Source organism: Dermacentor silvarum, chromosome 7, assembly GCF_013339745.2.
Source record: "Dermacentor silvarum isolate Dsil-2018 chromosome 7, BIME_Dsil_1.4, whole genome shotgun sequence".
In the NCBI taxonomy this organism is placed as follows: Eukaryota; Metazoa; Arthropoda; class Arachnida; order Ixodida; family Ixodidae; genus Dermacentor; species Dermacentor silvarum.
In genome coordinates, this window is record NC_051160.1 from 2,968,102 (window position 1) to 2,982,312 (window position 14,211).

The window sequence follows — 14,211 nt, forward strand, 5'->3', positions numbered from 1 at the left end:
TTTCGTTGACAATAAGAGCTGGTGCTCACTTCTTCGTTCAGTACAGTCAATGACTTCTCTGGTATAGGCAAAAGTTTCCGGCCGTTAAACGCATATGTTTCTATTTGATTATGCGTGGCTCATATCAACCGATTTAACGCGCGAACGGAATTGTTAGGGCTAAATAATATGCAGCTTTATATTAAATTGCTACATAGATTTGACCACTTTTTCAAGGAAAAAAACTTTTGATGGCGTACATTAATATGTGTCGTTTAAGTCCAATTTGCTAACGAATGAAAATCACATCATTGGTAATGCCATTGGTGATGTCATTGAGTAACCACTATTCGGTGAGAAAGGTGTACATGCGTTCCAACACAGTCCTTCTCTCCAGAGTGCACATCGAGCGAGTTTTCTGTGTCGTTGCAGATAGCTTGGCAAAAAAAGTGAGAGCATATTACGAAAGAAATTGTCTTGCCAAATAAATTTGTTTCTGTGCAAAATTAATAAAGGTAGGGAGGAAGGTAACATTAAAGTAATCGTTTACTTACTAGCAATTGCTCAGTTACTTTCGTGGGGTAATTGACCACCTGCAATCAATTAAACTTTTGAAAGAAGTAATTGCAATTGTAATTGATTACCTTTTTATGTAATGGTGTACAAGTCTTTAGCACTATATGCTTAACGTTCAGTCGTTCTTTTCAACAACTACCAACATGGTGAATAATTTATTTCGTCTGCCCTTGATAATTGCTGGTATTGATAAATATAAAAAAGTAAGTGGGCTTGGTTATTGCACATTATTTACTCGTTATACTAAATGAATTACGAATAAAGCACAGTTTGAGGGATCCAGTAATAGCAGTCATCAAGTTGCAAGAGCTCATGGCTTCTCGCAGTTATATGCAATAGTGTGCCTTTTACGAGCCAGTGACACTGTGAATGTCAGACTGGTGACATTTTCTCGGGAAACCGTTTCCTTTATTTTCATTTAAATAAAAGTAGCTGTAAGTCAGTGCATGTGTTTGTCACCTTCTCGCCCTTCTCTATTCGAGGTGTTATTCGTTCACTATGAGGCAAAACCAACTATCCATCCTGCAAGCCTTAACAAATTTCTGTTGCTTCCAAAGATCTATTGCTTCCAAAAATTTTGGAATTACTTGGCGGAAAAGAAAAAGCCTATTAACCGAATTATGCATGAAGGCGCATTACTTGTGGACAAGATTATCATTGCTGAACAGTTTAATAGACATTTTCATTGTGTTTTTTTGGTTCCGAAACCATGCAGATTTTGCAGTGATGCATTTTGTTTTCCTGACCCAAGGATTGTATCACTGCCCGGGTTAACTTCAATGTTGTTAAATCTTAAAACAAAATTGTCTCCTCGTCCAGATACAATTCCAAACATCTCTTTGCGCTGTTATGCAGAAATAATATCCAAATTTCTCTCAATAATTTTTCGCACCTCATTTGCCACAGGAAAGCTGCCTGATTGGAGGACAGCTTGCGTTGTGCCTGTGATTAAAAAGGGTGACAGGTCGTTAGTTTCCAATTATCGTCCCATCTCACTCACTACCTCATGTTGTAAGTTGGCAGAGCGGATTTTAGCTAACTATATAACTACATTTCTAAATGACAATCGTCTACTCTCAGCTGTTCAACGCGGATTTAGGAAAAGATTGTCCACTGTGACCCAACGTACTTCTGTTATACACAGCTTTGCAACAGTGCTTAACCGCTCAGGGCAGGTCGATGCCATCTTCTTAGATTTTCGAAAAGCGTTTGATGTTGAATCCCATGCAAAACTAATCATCATCATCATCATCATCATCATCATCATCATCATCATTATCATCAGCCTATATTTAAGTCCACTGCAGGACGAAGGCCTCTCCCTGCGAGCTCCAATTACCCCTATCTTGCGCTAGCGTATTCCAACTTGCGGCTGCAAATTTCCTAACTTCATCATCCCACCTGGTTTTCTGCCGTCCTCGACTGCGTTTCCCTTCTCTTGGTACCCATTCTGTAAATCTAATGATCCACCGGTTATCCATCCTACGCATTACATGGCCTGCCCAGCTCCATTTCTTCCGCTTAATGTCAATTAGAATATCGGCTATCCCCGTTTGTTCTCTGATCCACACCGCTCTCTTCCTGTCTCTTAACGTTACTCCTAAGATTTTTTGTTCCATCGCTCTTTGTGCGGTCCATAACTTGCTCTCGAGCTTTTTTGTTAACCTCCAAGTTTCTGCCCCATATGTTAGAACCAGTAGAATGCAATGATTGTACACTTTTCTTTTCAATGACAGTGGTAAGCTCCCAGTCAGGACTTGCCAATGTCTACCGTATGCACTCCAACCCAATTTTATTATTCTGTAAATTTCTCTCTCATGATCAGGGTCCCCTGGGAGTAATTGACCTAGATAAACGTACTCCTTTACAGACTCTAGAGGCTGACTGGCGATCCTGAATTCTTGTTCCCTTGCCAGGCTATTGAACATTATCTTTGTCTTCAATAGCCTGGCAAAACTAATATACAAACTTAAATTAATTGGACTTCCTAAATTTGTAGCCACGTGGGTTTCATCATATCTCACCAACCGTGTACAGTTTGTTAATATTAATGGTCATCTTTCAAATGATTTACCAGTTACTTCAGGTGTCCCTCAAGGAAATGTACTGGGCCCGTTGTTATTCCTAATATATATAAATGATAGTCTGTGTTATAACCAAACTGGTTCAGATGAAACTGTTCTGATGATTGCATTCTGTTCAACAAAATTAACTGTCCTAGTGACCAAGTTCTGCTTAACTCTAACCTCTAGAAAATTGACACGTGGTGCAGTAATTGGGATATGCAATTTAATGCCGAAAAAACTGTTTTTATGAAGATTACCAACAAAAATCTTGTGCATTAATTTGCGTACACCCTTCCATTGCATCCCCTCATAGAAGTTAATAAATATAAATACTTTGGTGTTACCATAACAAACCGTTTAAGCTGGAACCATCATATTGCCAATGTTTGCTCGTCCTCCTACAGAAAACTTGGGCTTCTCCGCCTTAAACTAAAAAATACTCCTTCCAGGGTAAAAACGTTAGCCTACTATAGCCTCATCTGACCAAAACTAGAGTATGCTTGTTCAGTTTGGGACCCCTACACTAAACAGAATATTGAGGCACTGGAATCAATCCACCGTACTACCGTACTACCGTAAATACCGTACTACCAACTCTCCCTCCGCTTTAATAAAAGAACATGCCATCCCACCACTTCAAGCACGAAGGAAAATTCAAAGACCAATATTTCTGTTTTTACTCAAGAACAATAAACTTTCTATGAGTCCTCATCTCTATTTTATGCCCCTTACTACCCGTCATAAAAGGTATCATCATGATCCGTCTCTAACTCCGTACCACGCCAAAATAAACGCCTTCAAGTATTCTTTCTATCCACGCACAATTGAGGAATGGAACAAGCTGCCTTCTAATGCGATTATATCCATCGACTCTACTGACAAATTGATTCTTATATATAGTTATGTTTTGCATTTGTATAAATTTTCTCCTTTTACTGCTCTAACATGCCCCATTGTAAATAAGTTCTTATGTTTCTTTTGCTTGTTTTTTTCTTGCTGTCATTGTGGTGAATTCATAATGTGCAGTATTGTATTCTTATGCCCCCCCCCCCCCCCCCCCTGCTTGGGCCCGCTAAAGGGCATGCGGTATTTGGTAAATAAAGTAAATAAATAAAAATTATTATATTTCTTCCAGTCTTTCTTTTTTTTCTCTTTTCCTACATTCTTTAGTTGCTGAAGTATAATTGTACGTGATGCTTCGAATAGCCGGTCTCACAGTGGCCTATTTTTCCCCGGTCTCATTATTTATTAACCAACAAGAACAATAATGTCGGAAATTCCCGTTGCATACAGGCCGGAACAGTCAGCCAACTTTTTCTACTTTTTGCTGGAGACTCAGAAGGACATGGTGTAGAAAAAAAAGAGCAAGAAGCGACAGTGCCTCGTGGTGCCACGGAACAGTCTTGCAGAGAGCCGGTCTGAAAAGCGTATCCTGTTTCCAGAGCCTCAGTAGTTTTTCAAACTCCAGATTCAGCTTGCTTGATTTTTTCCCAGGCTGTTTCTGTCTCTGGCCCTTCTCTCTGCTCGTTTCGTTTGTCTGTTGTTTCCTGAAGCACAAATTTTTTGCTTTGAAATCCTACTGCCTAGTCACCTGAGTGAAGGGGAGAGAGAGATAAGTTTTTTGATGGGCAGTTTTTGTCTTTTTATGCATTTTTCGATTAAGTACATTTCTCTTGCATCTTCTAGTTTTTCTTACTTTCTTACTTTGATTTCTCTGGCAGTATTTACTCCAATACTATGGATAAAATTATTATTTCATTCTAAAATTGCTGTGTCAAGTGAAGGTGACGGGAAACGGGGGTGAATGTTGTAAAAGCAGCCAGACGCTATGTTAAAAAAGGCGAACAAATATACGCTAAACCGCAGTGACTTAGAGTCGTAAAAAACTAGAGAAGCTAAGATGGGATGTTTTGTAAGAGCAGAAGTATCAGGCGGGCATTCTTCTTGATTGTGATTTCATTTTGGTCTGATAAAAGGTTATTCACGAAACGAAGTGCACAACATGAAGATGGGGAAAGAAATACGGAGGGCCAGCTACTAAACCTGTTGGCATTTTTAGCTCCACTGGGTACGTCGTGTAGGAATCACTACCCTTGCTGCTTCTATGAAGGAAGCTGTGCAGTTTTTTTTTTTGCCGTGTTTTTGTACTGGATTATGGCTTTTTCTTTGTTATGGTGCTCCTCGTGAGCGGACCACGAAAACATTCTGTTTCGCTTATGCAAGAGGTCATGCGAAAGCCATTTAGGAGAAAACACGGTCATGCGGCAAGATATGCAGCAAAGAAAATGCCGGATGCGCTAGTACACTGAAACCTCAGCATCGTGCGTTCTTATGCGATTAATGCGTCACCCAGGCATCGTCCTTCAGTGTACACCACATGCGCGCACCTATTGCGTTGCACTCGCTTCTGTGGTTTTCCCGGCTGCATGGCCTATCCATGATTAACGAGAACAGCCTCGTCACTATGATGTCCATTTCTTTTGCTTAATTCAATTATTTTCTTATTGTCCAGCATTTAACATAGGCCGATCCCGGTGATAGTATTGGTGGAGTGCCGCTCGAGCTCCGTAAAGAAACGTGAAAAAAAAAATCACCAGCCCTTCCCCTGTGGAGAAAATGGGGGTAAGCGAAGCATGTCGTGTGTGTACCTGACCTACTACATTTCCTTCCCTTTCCTACAACGTTTACTTCCCATTCGTACTACTTGTCCTTCCCTTTCCTTCTACTTTTCCTTTCCCTTCGTGCAACTTTCGGGCCTCGGTGGCGGAAGCCCTCACGGTCGGGTCGGCACGTCTATTGCACGTCTACCCAGCACGAGTACGAGCTCAACCCGAGGGGCGCCAACGAGCCAGCTGCGGAAGAAGACAACGCTCGAGCCAGTGCTGATGATGATAGTTTTGCGCGTACACCGACCCCGACACCAGTGGGCCAATACAAGCTTCCCTTGAAAAGGAGAGCAATTTAAATAGCATCGTTACGATCTCGCGACCCTGACATCTAGCTTAATTACAAGTCCATGGCTAAAGCATCCACAAAACTAGCGCGATCAAAATGTTTTCACACATAAGCTGCACTATCAAATTCCGCCGTAAACTTTCTGGTGTGGTTACTTATAAGGCTTGTAATAGCCTCTTCGGTCAATTATGAGCCGTTGACATGTGCGGGAAGCATCTGCAATCCAACAAAGATTTATTTGGGCTTCTCTGACAGATATTTATAACCTAATGACAGGATAAAAAATATTCAAAATATTTTAGAAAGCTAGATAACTGATCTTGAAAATTATTAAGTACAATAGTACCAGGATAAGCTAACGATTCTATACTAATTCTTTTTCTTTTCGCGCTTCTTCACAGGTTGAAGCGGTGCTCCGCCTACATTATCAGCAGCATTAGCTGGTTGTGAGCGGCGGATGATAAGAAAGAAATAGAATTGAGTAACGGCGTCCTTACACTATGCCAGTCCTGTTCACAGCCCTACCGAATAAAAAAGCATTCCTCTCTAAGTTTAATTTATGAGTAGTTTGATAGCGCTTGCTTTAACATTGGGCACCTTGGCTGGGACATGAGGCACACGTTCTATCATTAAACGTATAAATGACAAGGGAGTGGTGAGCTGAACAGACAGGGTGAGATAGCAACTAGAAACGGCCAAGACAATGAGTAGCACCAAACAAGACACTGACAAGAATTATCGGTTACTTCAGCAAAAACACGTGTAGAGAAATAGGGTTTAGACATTACTCGTAACATACGCTGTTTCCATTCTTACTTTTTTCTACTATCTTTCTATTTTATCATGAGCTTGTTCTGTTTCCAGTCGCCATTGGTACTTTGAGAGCAAAGAGGTCGATTTTCTTTGTCTTTGAAGTCTATATGTCTTTCTAAACTCTATGAGACAATAACAATAAGGCAATAACAGAAAAAGGAACACAACCCAGTGTTTCGCGGTGTATAAAAAAATTGTCTCACCTTTCATCGTGCGTGATCTGGTAGCGCTTGTCATTATTAGGAGGACCACTGACAGCCGCACACATTCAAAGGGATGTGTAGAAAAGCAGCAGCAACCTGAACAAACGAAATGAAAGAGATTGGCAAGATCATGTTCTAAATGCCAACCAAGCTAACGAATCTGCCAGAAAGCTTTCAAAGTTCGGCCAACTCAGCTGTCACTCTGTCAAAAGTTTAATTGCATCAGCGTCCTGGTATCCGCACTTTCTAGCCCTGGCAGGCCAGTTTCTTTTTTATCTAGTTTTTAAATGCTCTTCGTGAAGAAAACTATCTTGGGGTAAAATAAATGGCCTGACTGGGCGAAGAGACGGTGGATCGAGAACAAAGTACTTCTTTCGACGCAGACGCTGAAGGAGACAAAAAGTCTGAGGTCGAAAACAAAGGGTAGTGAGAGCGATTATACCAAGCTGAGATACTACGTTTAATGTCGGCAGGCATTGCCGTGGAAGGCGGTTGTGTGGCGGCATTCGCTCCAATCACGCGAGGTGCTGGGCCGAGGAAAGCGGCAGCTAATGAAGATTAATGAACGCGGTGGGGCGGGCCGTTCCACGGCACTGTTGCTTCGGAATGTCAGCCGCAGGGTCGCCGCATTAGAACACTGTTTTTGTTTTGCATTAATTTTCTTCTTCGTTTATCTTTTTTTAATGCTTTTATCGCCTTTCTTTGGCTATACGAGTGATTTCGCTGCTCTTGTGGGCACTTCCCTGCATTGCGAATAAAATGTGTAACCACTTTTCTACGATTTACATTTACTTCTGAACGTTCAGCAATGCAGATTGTGCCCAAGTGTCCAATGTTTTGTAAAGTCTGAATCGCTTCTTCAAAGGATTCCGGCAAAATTTGCACTAAAACTTGGTGAGAAGCGTCATAATCGTGTGTTTAGTGGGGAAGGAACTTGTGTTAGCATCTTCATGCAATAGCCCTATGTGTGAGTGAGTGAGTGAGTGAGTGAGTGAGTGAGTGAGTGAGTGAGTGAGTGAGTGAGTGAGTGAGTGAGTGAGTGAGTGAGTGAGTGAGTGAGTGAGTGAGTGAGTGAGTGAGTGAGTGAGTGAGTGAGTGAGTGAGTGAGTGAGTGAGTGAGTGAGTGAGTGAGTGAGTGAGTGAGTGAGTGAGTGAGTGAGTGAGTGAGTGAGTGAGTGAGTGAGTGAGTGAGTGAGTGAGTGAGTGAGTGAGTGAGTGAGTGAGTGAGTGAGTGAGTGAGTGAAAGCGTTTTACAAAACGAACGCTAAACTTAAAATCAAGAGAAGAGTACATCGAAGGGAAGGTGCAAGGAAGGAAGGAGAAAATGGCACCGCAAAAGAAAGAGAAATATTTAAACAAGAAAGTTATCAGTGACCACGATCGCACGATTTGTCACTGGGATCGCACGGCCCGTAAAGAGCGAAGCTTTGGTGAAAGACCACGTCTGCTGTGCTATCGCGGTGCTCGGCAGAGCAGAGAAGATGTTGCGCAAAGTGGACAAGAGCCATCCGAAAGGACGGGGGGGAAATTGCGAGAGCGATGTCTCGAGCGGTCGCCCAAAGAGCTGAACAGAGCTAGTGGAAAGGCTAGAGGCCCCGTCACAAGGGGTTGCTCCACTCGAAATGACCATATTACGGCAACCGGAAATGTCTTCTGGATCCGGAAATGGGGCACCGTTCGTCGTACATGAAAGGACTCGAGGGCCGTTTGGACCGTCTACTCCCACCGGCCACGACGAATTTCACCGTCTACTTGCTTCATTCATTCTTCGCTATCGTTCCGCGTGCTCGTCTATGTGCATGACAGGGTCCGTGCGTACGAGAGATAGTGTGTGTGTGTGTGTGTGTGTGTGTGTGTGTGTGTGTGTGTGTGTGTGTGTGTGTGTGTGTGTGTGTGTGTGTGTGTGTGTGTGTGTGTGTGTGTGTGTGTGTGTGTGTGTGTGTGTGTGTGTGTGTGTGTGTGTGTGTGTGTGTGTGTGTGTGTGTGTGTGTGTGTGTGTGTGTGTGTGTGTGTGTGTGTGTGTGTGTGTGTGTGTGTGTGTGTGTGTGTGTGTGTGTGTGTGTGTGTGTGGAGAGGGGGGGCGGGGGGGGCTACATGCAACGCTCCCTAGCTTTCATGTAGGCTCCCTAGCTTTCACGGAGAGCGAACGCCGCACGGCGGAGAGCAAACGCAACTTCTTCCGTCGCGCGAAATGCCGTGGGGGGACGGGAAGGAGGGAGGGAGGAGGAGGGAGGGAGGGAGGGAGGGGAGGCGGCGTTTAGCTGCGGCACCAAATGCGTATTTATGTAAAAAATTGTCGCAGTTTCACCCGAAAGGCGAAGCATCAATTCCGATAGAAAATTAGTAGAGAGCTATACGGAGTAAGGATAGTAGTTTTATCAGCTGCATAAACTTGGACATGCAGCAGCACCAGCAACGTGCAGAACTGTTGTCGACGCCGTCGGCGTTTTGCCCGCGTTCGCACCGAACGCGCGCGGCGTTAGTGGCTGTTGCCGGTGCCTCTGGGGGTGGCTCGGAGGTTTACGACGAGATCAGAACGGGACACTCGTCGAGCAGCGTCGGAAGTCTTCATCACCTTCTCTCCTGGCAACGATTTTATATAAATAGGCATTTGGTGCCGCAGCTAAATGTCGCCTCCCCTCCCTCCCTCCCGTCCCCTCACGGCCTTTCGCGTGACGGAAGAAGTCGCATTTGCTCTATATATATGGTGATTGTAAAGGAGGAAAGAGACGCTTAATTCTGCAGCCCTTCATGGAGCATGGCGCAGAACGCGCGTTAGCTATCCGCCTTGCGTTTGCTCCCCGTGAAAGCGCGCGTTCCTCGCGCCCTTTCACTCGCACATGCATCATACGGCGCGCGGCGACGATTTCATCTTTTGGTGGAGCACGCGCCAAGCCCCTTACCTCCCCTTTCCCTCCCCGCGACACACAAAACGGCCCTGATTCATCGTGCGCGTCTCGTGATCCGGCGCCGGCGCAGCTCTCCACGCACCTGCTCTACTCTGGACGCAGCCGGGTTTTAGCGTGACAACACCGCCACCACCACCTTCGCCGCCGCCGACACTTGTGAGGCAATACAAGCTCCTGTTGAAAATTTAAGTCACAGTTGTGGCACTTCAGCCCACCTTTTTGGTAAACTACTGTCACGTTTTGCTGAACGCAGGCAGTTATCTGTACCCAGGGATCACACAAAGTTAGGTCCGTGCGCTCCGACCACGGTGTTAGAAGTATTGCTCCGACATTGTCCTAGTGGGCCCAGTGTCCGTATAAAATGCACAATCTGCATATGTCGAGTTTTTTTCGTTGCAAAAGCTAAAGCACATGCGGGATGTCTTTAGCTGCTTTTCGACACCTCTTTTGTCTCCGAAATGGCTCACCAAGCATATATATTGAGCTTCGGATCACTAGGAGCTGACATACGATGAGGATTCTTGACCTAGTGTGCATCTATTCATTGTAGTCATTGGGTATTGAGCAACAGTGTACGAACAAAAAGATAGGTGGCGCTAATAGAAAGTGTCCTTTCTCCCGCAGTCAACATCAAAACGGAATTTCTTACTTGCCTAAACAAATAGAAGTAGCATCTATCTAGGGAGAGAAAGCAAAAGAATGTATAGAAAGGCGGAGAGGTTAACCAGACGTACATCTCGTTGGCTATCCTCCATGGGGGGAACAAGAGCATAGAAATAGAAAAATAGAGAATGACAAACGGGAATTACAGCACGCACACAATCCGGTGGTAGCAGCGGTAGTAGGCGACGTTCTGAAGTCTTTTATTTAGGCTCGGCGGACCTCCAGAACATCAGTAACGCAGATATACCCTTCAGCGCGGAGTTTCTTTGGGAGTACTGACCTATTTCGCAAGTATATAAGGGGAGTTGGAGTTAGCAAATAAGTTCGTACTTTGACTAACACCTTTTAAGTGTGCTTACTGCAATGTTCCGAGAGTATGTGCGAATGCACTCGATACGCCTTTTCGACTGTCTTCAATCTCACACCGAGACATTTTTATTCGGAATAGATCGACCAAGTGCGATGATAAGCAAACAAGATCCAAGTAGAACGTCGCCGGATAGATTATATGCAACGAAGGATTTCCTGTTGCGCGATTGGGAATAGCTTGTGCGCTCGAGTGTCTCGCTCCATTATATGAAATGCACCTAACTTGAAGCCACGACTTGGGGACACTACATAGCGTAGATGGGAAAAAGATACTGAGTAACTGGAGATGTTAGCCTGGCGAAATGCTTGGGATTCTACTCCAGGGCTCGTATTCACACAAACAATAATCTCTTACCCTAGAATACTTCTAAGAGAAAATGCAGCCAACCAATGGCAAGGTGCGACTACGAACGAAAAGCTTTGTGAATTCGGCACGTAGTTACCAGAAGGAAAGATAAAGCAAAAAAGTAATAGAAGAGAAGGAAAGATTCAGAAGGAAAATGGATAAATTCAAAATAAATTCAAAGAATAGACGCATAAGCGGGAACGACTCTCAAAGAAGACGGAAGCGAGCTGGTTGAGAAAGCAGATATAAGTGCACACTTCGATAGCTATGTAAGCTTAGTCGTATATGCTTCGTATTTCACTGATACTGCCAAGATATTGCACAGCTGGTCTCTTTTTTTCTTTCATCACTTCATTATTGTGCAGGTAAATGTGCGTAGGAACACCCGTATCGTGATTCTATCCTCGAGCTAAAGAACGACAAATACTGATACAGCCTTCTGCTTCGCAAACATTATACCTAGAAATTTTAACGTTTTTATTTGTTTGTTTTATCTAGTCCACAGCGGTGCATCTGAGTGGAAACGCCGGCGGGTTTGTAGTTGTGCTTCAAAGGCGGCTAGGCCTGAACTTTGCAACTAGAGCAGTGTTTCAGAGCTTTCGTAAAAGCCTGCAAGTATACCCTGGTTTCCAAAGTTTTGAATAAAGCATATCGCTCCACTGCATTAACAATGCACTTTTGAAATCAGGTGTTGCAGGGAAGCATGTAGCCGACAGAATTGCGCAAGCGGCGCCGTGGGCCTACGTACACAGAAAATGGCGCTATAACTTGTCGCATGACAAACGCGCTGCGTTTTCCTCGTGTCTCGCGGTGTATAGAACGTCGCTTGAATCTTTTGGCGGCGTGTTTTCAGGAGCTCTCAGGCAATTGTGTATGCATTCTGTGTAGAAGCATTGGACAACTATGTGAGAGGGCATCTTCAAACACCGAAACGTAGTTTCATTGTACGATGGTTGAGCAACGTACGGGCGAGATATGCGATATACTCATGACAGGAGTCGAGCGATTTCGGCGACTTCGAGACGTGCGCGAGGAACTTAAGAACAAATACTTAGGAGCTGGCAGCAGCACGAGTGCTTACCGCTACACCTGAGTAAGTGCTTAGCTTAAGGTTATTCAACGATCATGTCAGTTATTTATTGCTCCATGGTCTACGTCAGAACTTAATCTGACGCAGAAAAATAAACGGTATGTGCTACTTCTTTTTTTACCCGATGAGTGCTTCCCCTGATGGATTGCCGGAGGACATAATTACCGGCAAAAGAAGGTGAGTACACTGGCATCGTCTATGTTTCCGTTACTTGTCTGCATGTTCTGCCACTGCAAATGATGCCTTGGGGCAATATAGCGACTCTTCCGACAGGAAGTTGGTGGAGGTTGCCACCTTCCCGGCTGAGAGCCAAGGAACGCCGTTGTTAAGGTCAAGGACGAGCACTTAGCTTGTGGAGTGGGCGAGTGTCTCAGGCACCAAAAAGGGGAAAGAAAACGCGTCAGAATAAGCGGCTTCGTTCATGAGATGTACTGCATCGTGAGCGTCGGCCTGCCAAATTAAGTTAAGGCCGTTACGAAACAGCTCCAGACGATGGAGTCTTCTTCCACATCATAAGGCTGGTAAAACAAGGAGTACGTCGTGACAGAGGCTTTAGAACAGCCAGGTGGTCTTTTCTCAAAAAGTTTTGTTCTCGGAAAAGAAAAATTGCTCAGTGAAATAACCATCATTCCGCTTCACATACCATGTGAAGCGGAATGGTCGAACTTTGGTGCCTTCTGCAATATTAAAAGCAATCGCTGACAAGCGACAAGCAGTGCCAACGAAAATAAATTAGACAAGTGTGTTTTAAACGTTATTGGAGAGAAATAGCACTAACATCGCACTAACATCGCACTATACAATTATCTAGCAACTGCGGTGTGGCGAGGAAAAAAAATCTGGCACATAGGCCTATACTCAGAACTCTCAGATTCTGCATCTTCGGTCACGAAGTATCATTGGCTTTCGATAAATGTCTCAAAGTTACATTTTATTCGAACGCCTAGCAGAATTTATTAAAAGAAAATAAAAGTAGCTCAGTATATGTTCAGTGCAGTCCTCATAATAACTTTTTAACTCAGTGTGGACTCAGTAAGGTTGCGTTTCTTCATAATGAGAATCAAATTGCCGGTCCAAATAACATGCGCAAGCTAATTATTGGCCGAAAGCATCTGCTTTATGTATTGCTACCATTCTTCTTATTTTCAGCTGCTCAGAATATGTCCCCGATATAAAAAATTTCATGGAACAATTTGCAAGCATCTCCTATATGGATCAATGACTTGATTACTTCTTGGCGCTCAATTTCGGAATTGCAACATATGCTGAAAAGAGAATAATTAGGAAGTTTTTCAGTGAATCATTTCAATTAGTCACATCGACATTTTGATTTGTCGCTCAAGTAAAGTCCACTTCTTCAGGTATATCACGTCATCAGGCCGAATTGCGCTATATGCTCCGTGCACTTTTTTTCCGAACTAGAAACAAAAAAATTCGTCGGCCCTTAAACTCCGTGAAAATGGTTAACCAGCGAAGCTGAAACGTGCGGCCCCGGTGTTTATCACTGGGTTAATCCCGAGGGTTCATTAAAGTATTTCTGAATTATGAGGTTACACGCACGTTCGGCTGCGATGAATAGAACGACGTCACTGATGGTATGCCCGCAGTCCACCGTTGTCGCTTGCATTTGATGTCTCGAGTTTGCTCGGCGGCGTCAAACCAGCCATTGCCGCTTGCGATTCTTCGAAAATAAATACCTTCAAAATTAAATATGTCCGTTGCGTAAGACAATGGCTCATACCACCTTAAGCAATGGCTCATACTCCCGTAAAGGCGGCCTTCCTGATTACGTGAGTGAAATAACTTTTATTACAGGTCCGGCGAGGACGCGAACTCGTCGCGCACCCGGCTAGTCCCACGTCGGGACCGGCAGGTCTAGCCCACCGGCCCGGTCGCGGGCACGCCGGACAGCCAGGATTTGCTTGTCTAGAGCGGGGCTACGCAGAAGCGAGTCCCACTCATCCTTTCTGAACTTGGGGTATCTCGACCCGCACTCCCAGAGCATGTGTGCTAGAGTGGAGGTCTGCCCACAGGATGGGCAGGCGTCGTCGCGATATACGTCAGGGTAAACTTCGTGCAGAACGGCCAGACACGGATATGTGCCGGTCTGTAAAAGTCTAAGCGAAACAGCTTGCGCCCTATTCAATTTGGGATGAGGGGGTGGAAAGACCCTTCTGGACATGTAAAAAAAATTTGTCACCTCGTTGTGAGTAGCGGGAGCATCCCTGTGGCCGTAGGGGGG